Genomic DNA, 22912 nt, shown 5'->3' on the forward strand with positions numbered 1-22912 from the left:
CTTCTCACATAGGCTGACTCCAAACCAAATGGCTGCACAGCAGGATTTCCAAATCACTACCTTGACCACTCCATGTGCTCGTTCCACAGCCTTAAAATCCACCTATGGAAGTGATCATTCCTTCCTTCTTCCAGGATAATGAATTTCTGCCCTAAAGCACCACTTACCAGTTCACATTTCTCTGGTCTCTGCAAGGATTTTAACAAGGCTGAGAAACCTCAGGGCTCACACTGCCTTCATCCAGGTGTTGTCCAACTGCTTGTGAATCCTCTCTCAAATCTTGGTGGGGCATCTCCACCAGAGCTTTGCAGAGCCTGGGCCCAAGCAAATTGCACTGCAGGGATGAAGGCCAAGGACCTGCTTAAACTGCTGCTGAAATGTGACCACACATCATCAGCCACTGAAAGTCCCGCTCCAGAAGAAATTGCAGGCAGGAGTGGTGGTGGCACGAGGTGGGCAGAGCATCAGGCTCCAGGTCTCTGTTGAATTAGGTGTCAGAGCAGGCTGGAGCCTAACAGCAGTGTCAGACCAGATGTGCTGCTGTTTTCATATCAGCAGGGATTACTTTGCTTAAAACCATTTATTTGATACTGACTAATGGAGGAAGGCTCAGAGGAGCAGGGAAATGAAAGGGGTAATCAGATATTCCAGAGCACACATGCAAAATGTTCAAAGCCAACACGGTGCAGGTGCATATTCCCAAATGTGGGCTGGGTTGGCAAACGACTTGGTTTTCCAGAGGAGCTACTGCGTCTGCAAAGCACTTCCCAGGCTCCAGCTGCCATCTCGTGGTCATACAAGACATCTGCCTAATTTTTTCCCTCCGATTACCACCATTCATAGCTCAAGCAGTACTTTTCCAAGATTGGTAATATCAAATATTTCTGGGAAATGTTTTCCCCAGGAAAGCCCTGGTCGGAAGTATTATATTCCCAAATTGCAGTGGGTTTGACCTTTTCACCACGCATTAGAGAGGATACTTTATTTTCCATTGCAAGGAAAATAGTGATGCTTAGAAAAGGGAGACTTTAGGATGTTTGACATTCCTCCTCATCCTTGAAATCTCCAGGGAATTTCAAGCAGTGTTCAGCAGCACTCTCAGGTTTGAATTTTGCTGCTATCTTCCCCTGCTTCCTGATGGATCCCCCCTTGCCCACTCCCCAGGCAGAGGGCTCTGGAGGGATTTAGGTTCTGCAAAGCCAGCGGGCAGCCACAGTAGCCCCTCTGAGCTGGACTGGCTGTTTGCTGACTCCTTCCTCTGAGCACTTGCTCCAGCAGCAGATCCCAGAGCCATCTGCAGCCCCAGGAAAACCAGAGGAGCTTTGAAGAAGATCAGAGGTGCATCTGCATGGAACAGCTTGCAGTGTGGAGGGTCCCAGGGTAATATCCTGGCTCTGAGGAAGATGATGGGAGCTTGGCTGTGTTTGAAGCAGGACCAGGATTGTTTTTTCCAGCCTTGTTCAGTGTGACTCAGAGTGTCAGCAGGACCTACAGCTGCTCTGGGCATAAAGCAAGGCACGTTCCAAAAGCTGCTCTGGTCCAGAAATTACCTAGTGTGAGTAAACACCACGTGGTACTCTGCTCTCGTGTCATGGAATCACAGAATGCCTTGGATTGCAAGAAACATTTAAAATCTATCCCATCCCACCCCTGCCATGGCAGGGGCACCTTCCACTATCCCAGGTTGCTCCAAACCCCATCCAACCTGGCCTGGAACACTTCCAGGGATCCAGGGGCAGCCACAGCTTCTCTGGGCAAACTGTGCCAAGGCCTCACCACCCTCAGAGCCAAGAATTCCTTCTCAAAAGCCAAGCCAGGATCATGTCCTGGCAGGACCCCTGGAGCAGCTGTTGTTACAAAATGTTCATGGCTTGTTGTGCAAGGTCCTCAGATCAGAAAAGGCCACTTTCTTTTTGTACAGTGTTCTTGTTCAGAGTAGATTTTGGGTCAGACCTTCACAGCATATGATAACAATAAAATCCAAACATCTTCCCCTGTAAAACTGGGATCTGAAAACAATAAAATTAATGGGACCTACTGGTTGAAATAAGGAAGTAAATGTGTAAGGAGAGAAGAGGTCACTTAAACTGACTTCTAATGCCCCAGAGAGCTGGACTGGGTTAGATGTCTTCAGAATTGGGTCAAATTTCTGCACACAGAGGGTGACTGGGCGCTGAAAAAGCTTGCCAGGGAAGTGGTCACAGCCCCAATGCTGCCAGAGCTCCAGGAACATTTGGACAACACTCTCAGGCACATGATGTGGCACTTAGGGTGCCCTGTGCAGGGCCAGGAGTTGGACTCAATGATCCTTGAGTGTCCCTTCCAAGTCAGGACATTCTGTCATTCTGTGATTCTAGGAAATTTCATTGTCCTGCTCATGGGGGCTGGAACAGGGCAAATAATGGGATATTTTTTGTTCATTTTATTTTGGTATTTTGTGTATAATCAAAACATACAAAAAACCCCAAAAACAAAACAAAACTAAACAAAAAAGCAAAAAAAAAAAAAACAAAAACAAACAAAAACAAAACAAAGACTCGCAAAACAAAAAACAAACAAACAAAAAAAGAGCCAGAGACTCGGTCCCATCAAAATTCACATCAGGTGCACCAGATATTCTGAGGTGAGTCCTGATCATTGATTGCTTCTCACAGGCTTCATCAGCCACCTTGTTTGTGCAGGAGTGGTGCAAAGTTCCTGTAATCTCCTTTGCATCTCACTGGCCAACCAGTTCCTTCTTATCTCTTCTTATCCTTCTTACCTGCTTCCCAAGCAGATGAAATCATATTTCATGTGCTTTGCTCAACTCAGAGATAAGAATCACCAGTAAGAAAGGAGGTCAGATGCCAGGTAAGCAAAGTTTGCTGCAGGAATGGCTGAAAAACCCTCTTGACACCACCAGTGAATTTGAATTCAGGAAAATACCTGCAAGGGTGATCTTCAAAAGACAAAATATCAGCCAAAAGATTTTGAAGTGCATTTCTGCCCTCTGGTTTTTTGTTCTGCCATTGGTCTTGGCCATGAGACCTCATCCTCTCCTGGTGATTTCCAGCCACTACAACAGCTCCAACAATTCCTGAGCTGCCCTCCTGCAGACCTGAGGGGCTGGTGAGCTGTGTGGAACCTCTTGGAAAACAGAATCATAGACTCATTGGGGTTGGAAACACCTTCTAACATCATGGAATCCAACCATTCCCCCAGCACTGCCAAGGCCACCACTGACTCATGTCCCCAAGCGCCACATCCACACAGCTTTTAAATCCCTCCAGGGATGGGAACTCCACCACTGCCCTGCACATCCCATTCCAATGCCTGACCACCCTTTCCATGAGGAAATTTTCCCTGATACCCAATCTAAACTTCCCCTGGTGCAATCTGGGGTCATTTCCCCTTGTCCTGTCCCTGTTCCCTGGGAGCAGAGGCTGAAGCTCCCAACAGCTGTCCCCTCCTGGCAGGAGCTGTGCAGAGCCACAAGGCCCCCCCTGAGCCTCCTTTGCTCCAGGCTGAGCCCCTGCCCAGCTCCCTCAGCCTCTCCTGGTGCTCCAGAGCCTTCCCCAGCTCCATTCCCTGCCCTGGACATGCTCCAGCCCCTCAGTGTCTCATCATGGGGGACCTAAAACTGCCCCCAGGGCTGGAAGTGCCTCAGCAGTGCCAGCACAGTGGGAATATGTGGGTGCACATCCCATCAGCGTGTTTGGCTTTGTGTATCTTGACTTTGAAGCTTAAACAGGTGGCAGAGGGAAAATTTGCCTTTTTCCATTCTCTGTCTGGACTTGGTGTAAAGGTTTAGCCAAGCTCAACCCTCTTGCAGAGCTCTCCAGGTCAATGCCACGGCTGGGCATTGCTGGGAACCTCTGCCCATTTCCCAGCAGGGTTGTGCAAAGACGCTGATGTTTTCCAGCACCAGTGGTGGAGAATCTCCTCCTTTCTCTGGGCAAAACAGACTTTCCTGAGACACTGTAGTGTCGGGGTCTCTAGCTTGTCCGAGAAAAGTTGGAAAGTCTCTTTTCCCAGCCCTGTGCTTGAAGAAGGAGTCAGAGCTCTTCATTTCTCGCTCTCAAGGTTGTTTATTGTTCCTTATCTATAAAAGTTTTTCTCCTGCCCTACCGAGGTCCGTCCAGCAGGACAGTCCAGGCACTCTGCCTGCCCCTGGGGTGGTGTTATGTCTTTATACTAAAATCTTTATACTAAAAACTACATGTACAATATTTACAGTTACTTTCCAATACCTATCCCCTATGTTAGACAGTGAGCTTCTACTCTAAACCAATCTAAAAGTGCCACCATCACTGCAGAAGATGGAGGCCAAGAAGAAGAAGGAGAAAAGCTGGACACACCCAGTTCCCTCCATCTTGCCTTCTGAACCCCCATACCAGAAACCCTAAAATCTACTTTTTCACCCCATGATAACTTCACTAATATTCTGCCTAAACTGTTGTGGCTTGCTGATCTTCATGCAAGGTTGGTGATTTGCTCCATGGGTCATAATCAAAGCCACAGGTGTTTTGGGCTCTGTGGACACCCAGAGGGATGTTCTGGGTTCCCAAACTGTGGTATTCAGCATGACCCCTGTGGAAGGGAGAAATGATGAGGAGGACTTTATTGATATCAGAAGGCGAATTAATTACTTTATTATGCTATATTATTCTATATTGCATCTAAACTGAATCTGCACAAGCACCCAACTCACTCAACTGCCCAGAATCTGGTGACTGTCAGCTGCCAGTCCTGACACACACACACCTGGATTCAATTGGTCACTGAATCAAAACACTTACCCCAGAATTCAATTACCAATTCCCTTCAGGTAAACAACCTTCCACGATGCATTCCGCTTGTGAACAACACAGGGGCAGCAAATGAGATAAGAATTGCTTTGATCATTCTTTTCTCTGCTTCTCTCAGGTTCAGAGAATGTGAGTCCCACAAGACACCACCCAAGGTTTTATTGTAAAACCATGGGTTTTACCATTTTATTGTAAACCCATGTGATGGGGACTGCATGAATGAAATTCCAGCCTGGAAAAGCTCAGGCTGCACACTCCTCATGCTGCTTTATGAGTTCCCCACACCATGATCCCAGTGCCGGCTCCTGCTGGCCGTGGCCACAGCCAATTTACTGCCCCAGCCCCTGGTATGCAATTCTCTTCCTTTCCAAAGAGGATTTTACAGCAAGCTTCATCTTGCCAGGTGCCACACTCCCAGTTCCCATGAATTTCAGAGGCAGCTCTTGGCAGCCTGCAGGGCTTGGCTCATGCTGGATGAAGGAATGTTTCAGCATCTCTGGCACTTGGATTAACGGGCTCTGTGCTGCCAAAGCCGACTCCTCACACCTTTGATTAGAGCAGTCTCAGTCTGATTAGTGTTGCTTAATAAAATAATTTCTATCTGTGGTCATTAGTGTTGCCTAATAAAATAATTTCTATCTGTGGTCATTGACCTTCAAGAAATTCCAATTTTTGCACTGAAATATGTCTACGTGCCCTTTGCAGAGCAAGGATTCAGATATAATTCCAGTTCCTCAGGACTGCAATGTATTCACATCTTCAATGTATTTTATTTTCAGTGTATTTTATTTTACACTTTCAATGTATTTTATGCTGTGCACCATGTCTTTAGGATGGATTAATTTAGGAAAAAATCTCCACAAAAAGAAGGGTTCTACTTGCTTGTGTATTTATTTTCTTTCACTAAAGACTCCTGCAGAGACAAAAGGCACATCTAAAAACCTCAGATTTGTATGTGAGGCCCAGAAAAGTAACAATTTCTTATAATTAGCCCTAATACTACAATTTCTATATGGATTTCTAAAGTCTGTAATATTTCCTGTTTCATTGAATTTTCATGGCATGAAAAAAATCAACATGTAATGCAGGACTATCTTTCCATGAGCATTTCTTTCTGCCAAAGGGCAGATGTGGAAAGGAAAATGTGGAGATTGGATGGGGAAAAAAGCAGTGTCTCATCATCAGAGGATAAGTTTGAAAAGCCTGCTTTTAATGACTCTTGTAAGGAGCCACAGGGGATAGGAAGTTTAAATCTCTGATCCCTCCATCACATCCCTTTGGACAATGTTGGATGTGCAGTGGCTGCAGATGGGTTCCAAATGCTTGGGATGGTCTTGTCTTGCTGCAGAAAAACTAGCAAACTCCAATTCAAAAAAAAAAAAAAAGAAATTAAATAAAACAAAAATAAAATAGACTCCTATGGCAGTCATTTAAACAGTTGGCAGCTTTTTATCAATCACTATTTATCTACAATGGAAATGCAGCCAGCTCAGCTGTTCTGACACAGGTCTGAGCTTGCTTTTCATGGGGCAAGGACACAGTTCCAACCAAAACCAGCCAAAGCTCCAGCCTGAGCTGGTTGGAAGGTCTGTGCATGCATCCCCTGCCTCCCCAGCATTAATGCTCTCCTCCTGCCTTTCCCTCAGCCCTTTCCTGCAGTGGTGTTTTCACCACGGTGATTTTTCTCTAATCCTTCTCTAAGAGGGGCCCTGAAGACAGATGTGAGAGAAGGAGCAGCTGTTATTTGGCTTGGGGATACCTTCTGATCTGGGTTTACATCCAGACTCTGTCAGAGCCCCATGTGCCCTCCCACAGATCATTTGATCATTCAGTGTTTTACTTTACTCTCTGCCAATATGTTTAAACACTTCCTTTTTCTTGATTTTTTTTTTTCAGTTTCTCCTTGGAGTTCGCACATTTTGGGGGAGCAAACATGGTTACGCTTCTTTGTTTGGCCAGAGATTCTCTGTCTTGTTTAAGCCTTTAAATCATACATAATCATATTTATTCAGAGCTATTAAAGCCTTCTGAACATTCTAGATATGTTATAATTTGAGCAGGTATATCTGGATCACGAGCTACGCTGTTGCCAAAGAAAAGGGGGAAAGAATGATGTGAAATAAATAAACATCACCTGCACAAATCAAATTTGACACAAAAGCTATTTTAGATATTAAACAAGAGTTAATCCAGGCTGGAATCAAGCCAGAAGGAAGCTGAATTTCCAAAATTTACTGCCTTGAGCCATCCTCATGGTTGTGATGGGTTGCTGTGGGGTTAAGGAGGAGGGGGCTATATGGAGATGGTTGGGTGGTCTGTGCTGCTCTACAGCATCAAGGGGTTTGCTCTTTGCACTGCCCTGTCCTTCTGGTCCCTGACTCCAAGGATGGTCCCTGCCAGCTCCCAGGGCAGCCCTCCTTCCTCCAGGAGTAGGAGGTGGGCTGGGTGCTGCTGGGGCAATCCTTCCAATCCCTCCTCCAGCAGGGAGAGGGCTGGGTGCTCATGGGGCAATCAATCCTTCCTCCACCAGTTTCGTGCCTCCAGGGCACTGGATGGGGAATGGCTGCAAAGGGCCAGCTCTGACTTTTGCAATGGATGTGGAGGGAAACCCACAGCAAGCTTGGATGAAGGCAAAAGACCCCCATGTCACCTTCCCATCCGTGGCAGTGTCCCAGGCCAGCCTGGGACAATGGAAGGTGTCCCTGCCCATGGCTGGGGTTGGAATGAGATGGTTTTTAAGGTCCTTTCCAACCCAAACCATTCTGTGGTTCTGTGATGCTGTGGTTCTGTGATTCTCTCTTCAGGGTGCCTTAGGTACCAACAGCTAAGTAAAATAAAATAAAGCAAGAGCACACAGAAGCTCCTGGAGGGGCTCCTGCTTCCCTGGCTGAATCAAACACTCAGAGAAGTTCACTGGTGGATCCACCTCAAGCCAAAGCATCTTTCCACTTGAGCTCTATCAGCTGATTCATGACAGGCACAGGGGGTGGCTGTTCCCCTGTCTCCTGTTCTCCTGCCTGCTGGGAGCAAAATGTTTCAAACTGAGCCAATGGAGTGGCCCCAAATGGGATGAGCTTCTTGTCAGGGGATGAGGCCACCCCAAAAGCAGGAGCAGCAGAGCTGTGGGGATCATTTTGTTGATGATTAGCAGACCTAGAGATGGTTTTTGTTCCCCAGGACATCCATGAGCTGAGCAATCCACAGGCCACATAGAGAGGAAAAGCTGGATGTGAGGGAAAGGGAGGCAGCATGGCCCTTGGGGAGAGTCACAAGGCAGAGGGATGTTTTTCCTAAGCATAGTGTTTAGTTTGGATAAAATAAATAAATAAATGAGCTTTTTAGAAAGAAAATGAGGAAAAATTAATTGTCAAACCCTTTTGCACCTGTGTTTGCCATGAAGTGATCAATAAAGGAGGAGGGATAATGTGTTTGCAGTTTCCTTGTGTAACTAACAGAGGATCCATGGAAAAAAGCCCAGATCCCTCCTTTTCCCCACAGAGTCCTTGCAATAGCCAGGAATTCCTTCCCAATGTCCCATCCATCCCTGCCCTCTGGCAGTGAGAAGCCATGCCCCGTGTCCTGTCACTCCAGGCCATTGTCCTCAGTCCCTCTCCAGCTCTCCTGGAGCCCCTTTAGGCACTGGAAGAGGCTCTAAGATCTCCCTGGAGCCTTCTCTTCTCCAGGCTGAACAATCTTCCCTTCCTTCTACAAAAAGATTTGGTGAAAGCAATGTAAAGTAAAGAGTAAAGATGAATAAAAATAGAAATCACTTCTTGATTTTAACTGTCATTTATGATTTGGCCGCTGGGGAAACACATCCTTTCCCCATCTTATCAGCGGCCCTGAAACCTGACATATTTTTGCTAGCTTTGGCCTCTTTCCTGGGGCCTTTTCCAGCATCCAAAACAGTTACAAGAGCTACAACAGTTGCAAAATGTGGATTCTTGGCTGGCTTTGCCTGGGCCTTCAAAAAGGAGAGAAGGGAAGCATATGGAATTGATGGAGAATTAAAAAAAATTCACAAGACTAGTAGCAATCCCAGAATTTGACAATGGTGGGGCTTAAAGCCCATTTGTTCCAAACCCCACCATGGGCAGGGACACCTTCCACTGTCCCAGGGTGCTCCAACCCTCATCCAGCCTGGCCTGGGACACTTCCAGGGATCCAGGGGCAGCCACAGCTGCTCTGGGCACCCTGTGCCAGGCTCTGCCCACCCTCCCAGCCAGAAATTCCCAATTCCCAATCTCCCATCCATCCCTGCCCTCTGGCACTGGGAGCCATTCCCTGGCTCCTGTCCCTCCATCCCTTGTCCCCAGTCCCTCTCCAGCACTCCTGGAGCCCCTTCAGGCCCTGCCAGGGGCTCTGAGCTCTGCCTGGAGCCTTCTCCTCTCCAGGATGAACAATCCCAGTTCTCCCAGCCTTTCCTTTGTGGGAGAGGTGCTCCATCCTATTGTATTTGGGTCGCCCCCAGACGAAGGAAGGAATGATGAATCTGACTCCACGTTCTCAGAAGGCTAATTTATTATTTTATGATACTATATTATATTAAAGAATACTAAACTAAACTATACTAAAGAAAGGATACTTACACAATGCTAAAAAGATAATAATGAAAACTTATGACTCTTTCCAGAGTCCCAATCAGGTCAAGTCAGCTTGGCCCTGATTGGCCGAAGAGTAAAAACAACTCCCAGCAGAATCCAATGGAACAATCACCTGTGAGTAAACAATCTCCAAACACATTCCACGTGTGAGCACAACACAGGAGAAGCAAATGAGATAAGAATTGTTTTTCTTTTTCTCTGAGGCTTCTCAGCTTCCCAGGAGAAAATCCTGGGCAAAGGGATTTTTCAGAAAATGTGAATGTGACACCATCCCTTTGGTCCTCCTTGGGGGACTCACTCCAAGATCTCTGTGTCCTTCCTGTGCTGGGGACACCAGAGTTGGACACAGCACTGTCCAACTCTGTTGGACAGAGTTAAAAAGAAAAGCTTATATAGAGAAAAAAAGAAAAGTTAAAAAGAAAAGCTTATACAGAGAAAAAAAAAGTGTCCTAAAGAGTTTGTTTTAATTGCTATTACTTCTTTCTTGTCGTTACTGTTAATAAAATTGTCTTTATACCCTTTTAAAATTTTAAACCTATTTTACCTTTCTTCTAATCCTATTCCACAACAAGAAGTGAGTACACTAATAATTAACCAACACTAAACTCACCACACTAATTAATACATTAGCTAGAAAATAAAAAAAAATTAATAAAATCTCTAGTTAACAGACCAAAACCACTACACCTTGATAGGGATGTTCACTTCACTGAACCTGTCATTGCTGGTGCTGCTCAGCAGGCTGCTGGCAGCGCTGACACCAGCTCTGGATGTGGCACTGTGTCACCAGAACCTCCCTCCTGAAACACAAATCCCAGGTAACCACCCAGGGATAGAAGTGCCGTGGCACAAACAAAGCCTCAGATCAGGGTGTGGGATCAGGTGCAGTGACAGTGACACCAAACACGTGCTCCTCCCTCACCCACCTGAAATTCCACACCTGCTCTGAGCCAATCTGAGAGGGCTGGGGCCTGTTTTCCTCACCAAGCAGCTCTTTGGGGAGCAGGGCAATGATCCTGGTGTACAAACATCGTCTATTGCCCTGCAGGCACAGGGCTACTGTGACCTGGGACTTAAATAAACAACCAGCCTTTCCTTGGAAGCCTTGGTGATGCTTTGGGATATGATTCAACCCACTGAAGAAGGGAAAATACTCTGAAAGGTTCTGGTTACTGCATTTGTGCCAGCTCAGGGACAAAAGCAGGAGGAACTGAGTCCTCTGAGTGGCCACACATGTCCCCAACCCTGGCACTTGGACAGGAGGAGTTGGAAATACTTTGTACGTCACTGTTAATTATATAAATGAGAAATTCTGGGACTGTACATGGATGGAAGTGAATGCAAGTTGATGGGAAGCAAAAGGTTTGTTTCATGGTGAGATGATTGTGTGCCTCTGCAAAGAATCAGGGAGGAAATCTCCTCAAGTGACCTTTTCCACAATCCAGGCCCTTGGAAGTTTTCCACCACAGTCAGGTTTCCTACCAGAGTCATATTTTCTACACAGTAGGATTTTCTACATCAGATATTTGTTCTTCCTCTCTCTTTTTTATTTTTTTTCCCCTTTTTGATCTCTCTGTACCATATGAGCACAGACTGCCCCAATTCAGCCCATAGGATCTTGGAAAATGTGAAAGTTAAATATGTTTAACTGGAAGGAGCTTGCCTCTCCTGACTTTCCTTGCCAGGCTCTTCACTCCTTGCTAAAATAGAACTTCCACTATAAATAGAAAGGAGATCTCCTGCCTGCCCCACTGGCCTGGCTGAAGGAACACTTTGCCTTTAGTCCCTCTCAGAACTGCAGCTCAATCCACCTTCCAGCTATGACATAAAAGAGGGGACCTCTTAACAGGGGAGGAGAATTAATAAATTGGCACTGAAGGCAGAACAAAGCAGCTGGAATATTCATCAAAGAGCAAGACTGGAGTGTCCTGTAGGAGTTGGAGGCTTTGATGGAAGCGTTTCCATGTAACAAGTGAAATATTTATAGCTGGAATGTGGTCTTAGGCACCACCTGCCAGTCCAGCAGCTCAGGACAGATGACAGCACGGTGGCTTTGGCTGCACAGCCCTCCTGCACAGAGGCACACAGGCAGCAAAGGTCCCCTCTGAAGCAGGAGTCACATTCCCTCAGTTGTGACAGTGTCAGATGATGCAGGGTCACTCACCTGCTGTCAGGTGACATCTCCCAGACAGAGACTGCAACCTCTTCATCTCTGCAGATTCGTGCAGTCTTAAATGTCTCCTCAATCAGGGGCTATTTCAGTTGTTATTTAATTGATAGCTGGCTGTATGTGAGGATTTCCAGTGCTGGTCTCATGCTGGGAGACATTTCCCTTTCCCTTCCCATTCAGTGCCTCCATGGAGGATGGGATGATGAGCATTGCTACCATGCTTTCCTAGAACAGAGTGCCACGAGGGCTGGGTAATACATTGAATATCTCTTATGATTCATTGTGCACAACAGTCATGGCAGGTTTGAGCCAGAAATACATCCAGTGCATTGGGATTGGCAATAATAAACCTTTGGGAAGGGAAAGGATGAACCCCAGAGAGCAGGTGAATTTTTAACCCTGCTGAAATCAGTGGAAAGTGTCACACCAGGGGCAGCAAAGCAGGGATTTCACACATGATCACGCTGACAGTGACCTCAAAGTCACTTTTAGTGCCAAGTGTTCCCAGGGTCCTGCAGCTCCAGCACCACTTTGGGGTGTACTGTGAGACAAACCATTTGTGTGTGACCTTCCAGGCCTTGTGACTCTGGCCCTGAGGGCATTAAAATGTCATTTTTCCTCATGGCTGTGAACTCTGGCACAGCCCCACACCCCTCCAGAACCCTCCTCACCCTGTCCCTGTGTATTCCAGCCCTGTTCCAAGGGAATGAGGGAGGAATTTTCGTTTGTTCCTTTTTTAATCTCAGCATGCAGGAGCTTTTCACGACTTGTAACCATGTCTTGTTCTTGGCTTCTCAGGCACTCATCAGACAGAAGGTTTTGTGCAGAATAAAAGAGGTTTTATTTCCCCTTGTGGTGCTTCCAGCTCTTGCTCTGTGGGTTGTGTCCTTTCAGATGCCCAACAAGCAACATGTGTGGAAATGACAGTGACCTCTTGCTCTTTACTTCAGCATCTTCAGAAATGAGCCAGCTTCTCATTTTCCCAAAGCTCTGGGATGGTTTCCTCTGGAGGATCTCAGGGCTTTGTCTCCTGGCTCAGTGGTTGGCACTGTGAAAATAGAGAGCCTTTGATTCCAGCCTTGATCCCTTCAAGTCCACAGGCAACACTGACTAGAATGTTACACAACACCTCTCCCTTTGTCCCTAAAAAGCATCTCTGTCACCTTCATTTATTGTTCTTGGACCTACAAAATTAATTATTCACCCCCTTTGTGCCCAAACTCTCAGTATCTCCTCTGAAAATAAAATTAGCAAAAAGAAAGACAAAATGCAAAGAAATAAATTTACTCTCAGAGTCTATTTTAAGGGCTTTGGCTAAAAGAAAGACCTGAAGAAAGTGAAGCTTTGAGGAATTTCTGCATCCTGTTTCAACTGCTTGAAAACACCAGAACCACCTTTTCTTCATTATTTTCATCCATCTCCAGCAAGGAAAATGAATCAATGATAACAACCCCTCTAACACTGGCAACTCCCCAATCCCAGGGCCAAGAACAGATGACAAAGCTCTCCTGGAAGAGCAGTTTGCAAAGAAGGGACATAGCCTGGGAGTGAGATGGCATCTCCTAACCCTGCTCACAGAGTTGGCATCCCTGGACATGGGACACCTCAATGCTCTGTGAGAAGAAGTGAAGAGGTACCTGGGCTTGAAGGGTTTGAAGGGCTTTAAGAACCTGAAGGAGCGGACCAAAGATGGGCCAGGCTCTTCTCAGTGGTGCTGAACAGCAGGACAAGAGGCAACACCCAGAGAATGGAACACAAAATTTCCATCTGAATATGAGGTAGAATTTTATCGTGCAGTGACCCAGCACTGAACAGGATCCCTAGAAAGGTTTTGGAGTCTCCCTCACTGCAGATATCCAGGAGCCACCTGGACACAATCCTGACCAAGAGGCTCTGGGGGGCCCTGCTTGAGCAGGGGGCTTGGGGCAGGTGGTTTCCAGTGGTCCCTTCCAGCCTGAACCAGTGTGGGATTCTGTGACCCCAGACATGCACATGTCACTGTCATATTTTCTGGAAATTCCCTTTGCCAGGATTTCTTCTCCTGGGAAGCTGAGAAGCCTCAGAGAAAAAGGAAACCAATAATTACCTGATTGCTTCTCCTGTGTTTTGCAGCTTTGGAATGTGTTTGGAGATTGTTTATCCAACATGGGAATTGTTTTTATTTAATGACCAATCACTGTCCCGCTGTGTTGGGACTCTGAAGAGGTCATGAGTTTTTCATTAGTATCTTGTTAAGCCTTCTGTAAGTATTCTTTCTCTATTCTTTAGTATAGTTTAGTATAGCATTCTTAAAGTACATAAAATAATAAATTAGCCTTCTAAGAACTTGGAGTCAGATTCATCATTCCTTCCTGCCACGGGGGGACCCTGAAAATACCACATGCATCTGGATTGCAATCCCATTTATGGGAGAGGTATTTTAACCACCTCTGTGCCTGCCTTGCAACCAACTTTACTGTAACAATCCTCAGAAGAATGCTCAAGGGGTCTTGGCTGGAAGATTGAGTGCAGCCCCATTGAAGCTTTTCTACCTTTCACATCTTTGTCCCCTTCTTTCCAAGGAGACAATGCAGGGCCGTTTCTTTTAGAAAAGGAGGGAGAAATAATTCATGTCCCACATCTCTCTGGCAATATTATTTTCCAGGCTCACAGTTGGAAACTCTTCCCTTATCCCAAAAACTTTGTCATGTTGGCCAGGCTACCTTACTCCAAGGACAAAATCCACAGCCCTGGAGATCCAGGATGAGGTGAGGAGGAGCCTGGAGTGGTGGCTGAGCCCACAGCAGCTGCACATCTCCAGCTCCTTTACCAGGAATCTCTCTGTGCCTGGCTTTCCATGAGCCTCACCTGCACAAAGGTGAACCCTTAACACCAGGATTTCTCCAGATCAAATCTTCAAAAGGTAAATATTCCTGTCAGGGATCGTTGCTTTTTTCCTTTGTCTGCCCTGGAACAATGAAGGGGAAAAAGAAGGAAGAAAAAGGCTGCACAATTGAACAAAGCTGCATTGAGAGAGACAGGATTTGATATCCCAGGAATGACCTCTCCCTGCCTCCTAATCCTTGTCTTTTGGAGCAAGGGGGATATTCTGATATTCTGCTGCTGCTTGGAATAGGAGTAACGGAATGTGGACCTGTGCCTTTGGAAGAACATTTCAGATCCAGCAAAAGGCACTTTGACCTTGGCATAAGAGCATTGCCAATAGTGCTGGTGTTCAAGGAAAAAAAAACTTGTAAACAGACGAGCCTCACATGTCTGGCAGCAGAGGAAAACATTCACAAAGGGGATTTTTAAACCAACATCCCTTCTAAACCAACCACACAGTTAATGTTCCCTGTGCAGAAATTATCACATTGTACTCAAAGATTTCTTGGAACTCTGCTTAATTTGATGAACAATATTTTAGCAGAGTCCAGTTACCAATACTCTCTGTGTATCCAAATATATTTGGATAGCTGTGAAACAAAACAAAACAGAACAAAAACAAAAGCAGAAGTGCTTGATAAATATTTCCTGCCTGTATTTGGGACAAAGTTGAGTGCCATGTCCCTGTTACATAATGATGATGAAATGCTTCCTACCCAAGCAACTTTAAAAAAAACATCAAAAGCACAACTAACATTTTGAGTCTAGAGGACATGTGTGTCATCATTTGCAGAGCTGGCTCTTCAGATGGCTGTTCTCACACCAGGTGGGAAAGTGAGAGTTTATGAACAGCCCAGGAGAGCTTTCCTAAGAAGAAAAACAGCAATGAGTCAATATTTGGAGAGTGTGACTCAGGTAAGTCCACAAAGTTTCAGGCTGGCTCGTTCAGCATCTCTCCCGCTGTGATGAAGTGGTTTTTAGCAGCTGAGAAGGAGATGGAGAGTGGGAATGTGATGGAGCAGCAATCAGCAGTGTTCATGGCAAATGGTTCCTGTCACAGAACAAACCTCATCTTGTTCTTTAATAAAATCACAGGCACAGTTGTTATCAGGAGTGGTGTTGGCTCAGTGCTGTGCAAAACCCTGATTTGAGGGGGAAAAAATGGACAAGATCAATGTCAGTGCATAACAAATGGTTTAAAAATAGCTAATGGAAAGGTCTTAAAGTGGCTTGGAAATGAAGGATTCATCAATGAGTAAAGGCTGTTTCTAATGGACTCTGGCAAGCACTTGTGCCATTCATTGTGCTCTGTGTAGGAACTGCAGGAAAATAAAAGATGCTCCCATCATGAGAGAGTTTCCAAACTGTAAATATTTCGCTACTTAAAATTGCACTGCTTGGAGCAGTTTATTTGTAAATAAAATACTGCAATGAGGAAAATTAGAAGAATGTGGTAAAATGAGTTCAGAGTCATGGAATCATTAAGTTTGGAAAAGCCCTCTGGGATCACAGAGTCCAACCATTCCCCCAGCACTGCCAAGGCCACCACCCCTGTCCCCAGGTGCCACATCCACAGGGGTTTTAAATCCCTCCAGGGTCTATTTCTTGTACAAAATTTTTTTTTTAAAAGTAACATTAAAAAATCGGTGGATATTCAGAGATGATTCGCAGTGCATTACTCTTTCAGTTACACACATTCTCACTACTTTTCTTTTTTCTCTTGGACAAAGGGAGATCCTTAGAAGCTTTCCATGGACCTCCTTACCTCTCCCAGGAAATTCCCAGCTGTGTTAACTCTGCAGAGAGAAAACACTGATAAATAAAAATAAAAATAAAAATAAAAATAAAAATAAAAATAAAAATAAAAATAAATTCCTATAAATATACAAATAAATATAACCATTACTATAAATATGACTATAAATACAGAATTAAATAGACATATAGATTAGATATAAATATAAGTATAAATAATTAAATATAAATATAAAGTTATAACTAAAAATATAATTATACATCTAAATATATATAGATATACCTATAGATATATAGAGATATACCTATAGATAAATATAAATATAAATATAAATATAAATATAAATATAAATATAAATATAAATACAAATATAGACACAAATATAGATATAAATATAAATATAAATATGTGTTGAACTCTTCTATGAAGGGCTCATTATAAAAGGGTCCCAGGATCCACCATTCTTTATCTTAGGATAGAATATCCTGAGTTAGAAGGGACCTCTATGGAAATTCACAATGCTCCCTAAATGACTTTTCAAAATCAAGGTAACTTGGCTTTAAGACTTCCAAATTTATTCCACTCAAAGGAAAATTTCCCTTTCTGATGGTAAATGAAATTTATACTTCTGGTCGTTTTTTTCATTTCATGTAACTCTGTGCTGATGGAGCCCAATCCCATGTCATGCCAGAAAGTTTCAAGCTCTTCCACATCTGTGAGCTCAGAGCTGCCAGAAATAAAAATGGGGAAATAATCCATTTTTGAGCTCAAATGAGAGAAGTCTGGGCTTCCAACATCATTCATACCAGGCCAGCCCAGCCAAGACCTCCCAAAAATCAAAGTGAAATCCATCAGAAATATTGTACTTGCAGGGAGTGTCCCAACGCAGGCAGGAATGATGAACCTGATTCCATGTTCGCAGAAGGCTGATTTACTACTTTTTAATACTCTATTATATTAAAGAATACTGTACTATACTAAAGAATACAGAAAGGATATTTACTGAATGCTAAAAATATAATAATGAAAACTTGTGACTCTTTCCAGAGTCTTGACACAGCTTGGCCAAAATTGGCCAAAGAGTGAAAACAGCTCACAGCAGAATGCAATGGAACAATCACCTATGGGTAAACAATCTCCAAACACATTCCACATGAGCACAACACAGGAGAAGCAAATGAGATAAAAATTGTTTTCCTTTTTCTCTGAGGCTTCTCAGCTTCCCAGGAGAAAAATCCTGGGTGAAGGGATTTTTGGAGAAAATGTGAATGCCACAAGAAATCCTTCAGGAGGGGCTCCAGGCTCTGGAGTTTCCTTAATTTTGCCTTTAATAAACTGGTTTTGAGGCCATGTGTCCCCATAGGTCTGCAAGGAAGAAAAGTCACATCCCAACTCTCTGTGCTGTGGTTCAGCTTGGTGATGATGATGATGATGATGATGATGATGAGGATAGTGAGGAACATCTGGTGCTCAAGTCTATGATTCTTCATCCTGGAGAGGAGAAGGCTCCAGGGAGAGCTCAGAGCCCCTGGCAGGGCCTGGAGGGGCTCCAGGAGAGCTGGAGAGGGGCTGGGGACAAGGGATGGAGGGACAGGAGCCAGGGAAAGGCTCCCAGTGCCAGAGGGCAGGGATGGATGGGAGATTGGGAATTGGGAATTCCTGGCTGGGCTGGAATTGCCAGAGCAGCTGTGGCTGCCCCTGGATCCCTGGCAGTGCCCAAGACCAGGCTGGACACTGGGACATCCTGGGATAGTGGAAGGTGTCCCTGCCCATAGCAGGAGGTGGAACAAAATGATTTTGAATTTCCCTCCCAACCCAAACCATTCCATGATCTGAGAGAATACATGAGACAGGTAAAGAACATTTGGAGAGCCCCCTTGCCCATTTGGAAAATTTCCCCTTGATCTCAGACAAGGAGAAAAAGGAAGGAGAATGTGAGTAGGATGACATGAAGGGTGAAAAACTTGTCAGAGGAGAAAAGATGTTGAAATCACACTGGCATTGATGGAAATGGGGATAAAAAGTGAGAGTCCCACAATCTGTGTCTAAAAATCAATCCACAACATAATGAAACATTCCCTTCTTCTTCTCCACTGTGGAGAAAAATCTGGGACAAGGCTTCAGGGTGAGGTTACCTCGTGCAGCTCATTAGAAATGCAAAAGATAAGTTAAACAAACAGATCATGTCCCAGTTGCTAAAACAATGGGGCCAAACAGCCTGGCAGAGCCTCCTCCCCTGGCTCCTGGCCTGTTCCTTGCTTGTCTCCCCTCTTTTCCCTCTTTCTCCATTTGGAAAGGTACAAGAGGCATGCTCAGAGCTCCTTCAGCTGAATTCTTCACAATGTTCTTGGAGCTTTTAGGGTTGGAAGGTGCTGCTGATGCATCCAAGGACCCGTGTGCAGCATTTCAGCAGAATTTCAATGACTCAGGGAAACACCACGCCAGCAGTGAACATTTTTAAAAGCTTCACCTCCCCTTCCAGCCTGAACTCAGTCTGGCCTCTCTGTGGGTTTTAACACACTCCATTAACAGGATTCCCCAGCTGAAAGAGAACGTAGGAGGTGGAGCACGAGCCTATTTTGGGACATCCAGCCCCATGCAGTGCACAGAAGTCCCCTTGTCACTGCAGGCTGGAGGATGGAGACAGTGAGGATGTGTGGGAGAAGGGGGAATTAGGGAACACACGCTCTGTACCCTGCTTTATATCCCCCCACAGCTGACAGTGGGGCTGTGAGGGGTTTTGCTGAAAATTCAGAAGGAGAATCACACACACAGACTTTGGGGGTGGGAGCACAAGGATGTACAGGACACTCACACACATATCTGCTGTCTGGTTTTTTTATATCTTTTCCACCATAAGCCAGCACAGGGTGACTCACAGGCAGAGGTGAATTCCAGCCATCCCCTTTCCCCTGTTCTTGCCCTAGAAAATGTGAATATGCCCTAGAAAAGGTGTGCAGGTGTGGGAAGGTGGGGCTGGGGGTACAATCAGTGCACTCAGCTACAGCCCCTGCCAGGCTCTTGGTCACAACAACCCCATGAACTGCTCCAGGCTGGAGAACTGACCTGTGGGAAAGGATCTGGAGATGCTGCTTGAACATGAGCCAGAGTGAGCCCAGGTGGGCAAGAAGGCCAAGGGCACCTGGATGGTACCAGGCACAGAGTGGCCACAGAGGCAGGACAGTGACTGTCCCCTGCGCTGGCACTGCTGAGGCACCTCCAGCCCTGGGAACAGCTCTGGGTCTCTTGGAACAGGACATGGAAGGGTTGGAGCGTGTCCAAAGAAAGGAATGGAGCTGGGGAAGGGTCTGGAGCCCCAGGAGAGGCTGAGGGAGCCGGGTAGTGGCTGCAGAATCCCTGAGGAGCCGGGCAGGGGCTGCAGAATCCCTGAGGAGCCGGGAAGGGGCTGCAGAATCCCTGAGGAGCCGGGCAGGGGCTGCAGAATCCCTGAGGGAGCTGGGCAGGGGCTGCAGAATCCCTGAGGAGCCGGGCAGGGGCTGCAGAATCCCTGAGGGAGTTGGGCAGGGGCTGCAGAATCCCTGAGGAGCTGGGCAGGCGCTCAGCCTGGAGCAAAGGGGGCTCAGGGGCCCTTGTGGCTCTGCACAGCTCCTGCCAGGAGGGCACAGCCAGCTCTGCACCCAGGAAACAGGGACAGGACAAGGAGAAACAGCCACAAGTTGTGTCAGAGAAGGTTTAGTTCAGATACTAGGAGGAATTTCTTCACAGAAAGGCTTGCCAGGCATTGGAATGGTCTCTCCAGGGAGATGATGGAGTCCCCATCCCTGGAAATGTCCAAGGAAGGACTGGACGTGGCTCTGGGCTGGGTGACAAGGTGGGGACTCAATGCCTTGGAGGTCTTTTCCATCCTAAATGATTCCATGGTTCTGTGGGGTGTGTCTGGCTCGAGGCACAGAGCAGCAGCCTGGCCTGGCTGTGGTGTGTGTGTGGAGACATGTCACCATCACATTTTCTGAAAAATCCCTTTGCCCAGGATTTTCTCCTGGGAAACTGATAAACCCTCAGAGAAAAATGAAAACAATAATTATCTGATTTGCTTCTCCTGTGTTTTGCTGCTTTGGAATGTGGTTTGGACATTGTTTATCCAACAGGTGGTAAACAATGATTACAATTGTTTGCATTTGTAAATGTACAATGTAAACATTTAAATATACAAATGTTTACAATTGTTTTAAACCAATTGTTTCATTGGATTCTGCTCTGAATTGTTTTGACTCAGTGGCCAACTGGGGCCAAGCTGTGTCAGACTCTGAAGAGACAGTCACAAGTTTTCATTATTATCTTTCTAACCTTCTGTCTGTATCCTTTCTGTATTCTTTAGCATAGTTTAGTACAGCATTCTTTTATACAATGTAGATCATAAAATAATAAATTTGCCTTCTAATATCATGGAGTCAGATTCATCATTCCTTCCCTTGTCAGGGGTGTGTTCCCTGAAAATACCACAGGGACATTGCACACCCAGAGGGACATTGCACACCCAGAGGGGACATTGCACACCCAGAGGGGACACTGCACACCCAGAAGGGACATTGCACACCCAGAGGGGACACTGCACACCCAGAAGGGACACTGCACACCCAGAAGGGACAGTGCACACCCAGGGGTGACAGAGGTGCAGCTATCAGCTCCCTGCCCACCCAGATGTCCCCAAGACAGCACTATCACTCTGCTCTCCTCCCTCCTGGGCATGTTGCAAAAAGTAGGGGGGTGTCTCATAAACAGGTGACCCCACCCCAGTAAGCCAGGGTGTGTTTCTGGGAGTCTCTCCATCCCACACCAGCCCTCAGCCCTTGGGAAAGGTGCTGGGGCACCTGGAGCTGATCCACGGCTGCCCCTCAGCAGCTCTGGGGTGTGTGTTGGGGTGGGGAGCTGTCCCACACAGCTGTAAATCCTGGGAACCCTCCCTCCTCCTTTAGGGCTGCCAGGTGTTTTATCACACAGATAAGCGTTTCAACACCCCCTTCCACTGATTACCAGGTGTGGATTGCAGGTGGAAGCAACTTTCTCTCTCTCACACACACAAACAAGCACAGGTGAACCTCACCTTCTTCAGTTTTTGGGGAGCATTGGGGTTTCTCTCCCACCAGGGTGACTGCAGGTTGTTGGCCCTGTGCTCCTGTGCAGGGTGACAGCAGGAGGAGTTTTGGGGTGTCAGGAACCCCATGAGGCAGCAGGATGCATTTTGGGAGTATCAGGAACCCCAAAAGGCAGCAGGATTAGTTTTGGGGGTGTCAAGAGCTCCTGAGAGGCAACAGGATGAGTTTTGGGGTGTCTTGCCTTCCTCCTCAATCCCCCATGGGGCTGTAGGATGTCACACAGGGACACAGGCTGTGTCTGAGGGTGTCACACAGTTTTACATTCTCTGACATGCTATGTCACACATAGGCTGTGACGTTCTGTGTCTGAAGATGTCACGCTCAGTGTTACACATTGGTTTGTGGGTGTCACACAGTGTCACGCTCTGTGCCACGCTGTCACACACAGTGTCACACACTCCCCATGTCACACGCTATGTCACATGGCATGTCTGTCACACACAGTGCCCCACGCTGTCACATGCTGTCACACTGTTCTGTCACACTCATTGTTACATGCTATGTCACACACTCAGTGTCACTGTCACATTCAGTGTCACACACTGTGTCTGAGTGTGTCACACAGAGTCACACACTGTCTCTGTCACAGTTTTACATGTGATCACACACACTCAGTGTCACCTGCTATCTGTGCCAGACACTCTGTGTCACACTGTCCCTGTCACATACAGTGTCACATGCTGTGTCACACACTACATTCAATATTCTCAGTATCACACGCTATATCACACTCACAGTGTCACATGCTATGTCTCACACTCAGTGTCACACTCAGTGTCACACTCAGTGTCAGAGGCTGTCACGCTCTCAGTGTCACACAGTCACACTCACATTCTCAGTGTCACCCACTGTCTGTGTCACACACTCAGTGTCACACTGTCACACACTCTCAGTGTCACATACTATGTCACACTCACATTGTCCCACACTCTTCATGTCACCTAGTCTGTGTCACACAGTGTCCCACACTGTGTCCCACACTCTCAGTGTCACCTGCTGTCCGTGTCACACTCAGTGTCACATGCTCTCAGTGTCCCAAACTCTCAGTATCCCACACTATGTCACACTCACATTGTTCCACTCTCAGTGTCACCTGCTGTGTCACATGCTCAGTGTCCCACACTACATCCCAAGCTCTGTGTCCCACACTCTTCGTGTCACCCCCTGTCCGTGTCACATGCTCAGTGTCACATGCTCTCAGTGTCACACGCTTTCAGTGTCAAAGCTATGTCCCACACTGTGTCACCCACTGTCCGTGTCACACATTCAGTGTCCCATTCTGTCCCATGCTCAGTGTCCCACAGTGTCCCACACTCTCAGTGTCCCACACTGTCCGTGTCACACACTCTCTGTGTCCCACACTCAGTATCACACTGTCACACTCACACTGTCTGTGTCCCACACTATGTCCCACAGGCACTGTGTCCCCCTGCTGTCCGTGTCACTCTGTGTCCCACACTGTGTCCTACTCTCTCAGTGTCCCGCACAGTGTCCCTCGCTGTCCGTGTCACTCTCAGTGTCCCACACTGTGTCCCCAGCTCCCGCTGTCCCCTCGGTGTCCCCGTTCCGTTCCGTTCCGTGCCCGCCCCGCCGCCGCTCCGCCCCCGCCCGCG

At 46.5% G+C, this 22912-nt stretch overlaps 1 long non-coding RNA gene across 2 annotated transcripts; it reads right to left on the reverse strand.

Annotated features, from left to right (window-relative positions):
- Positions 1 to 12355: 12355 nt before the first annotated feature.
- Positions 12356 to 22877, reverse strand: LOC102069384 (uncharacterized). Of its 2 annotated transcripts, none has more exons than XR_012580943.1 (5): positions 21248 to 22877; positions 16192 to 16222; positions 15182 to 15293; positions 14409 to 14508; positions 12356 to 12609 (listed from the first exon to the last, which is right to left on the reverse strand). It is a non-coding gene; the product is annotated as an uncharacterized LOC102069384 (long non-coding RNA). The 2 variants fall into 2 exon arrangements; XR_012580942.1 differs by having other exon boundaries at positions 15182 to 15568.
- Positions 22878 to 22912: the final 35 nt, after the last annotated feature.

Source organism: Zonotrichia albicollis, chromosome 6 (assembly GCF_047830755.1).
Source record: "Zonotrichia albicollis isolate bZonAlb1 chromosome 6, bZonAlb1.hap1, whole genome shotgun sequence".
Classification (NCBI taxonomy): domain Eukaryota; kingdom Metazoa; phylum Chordata; class Aves; order Passeriformes; family Passerellidae; genus Zonotrichia; species Zonotrichia albicollis.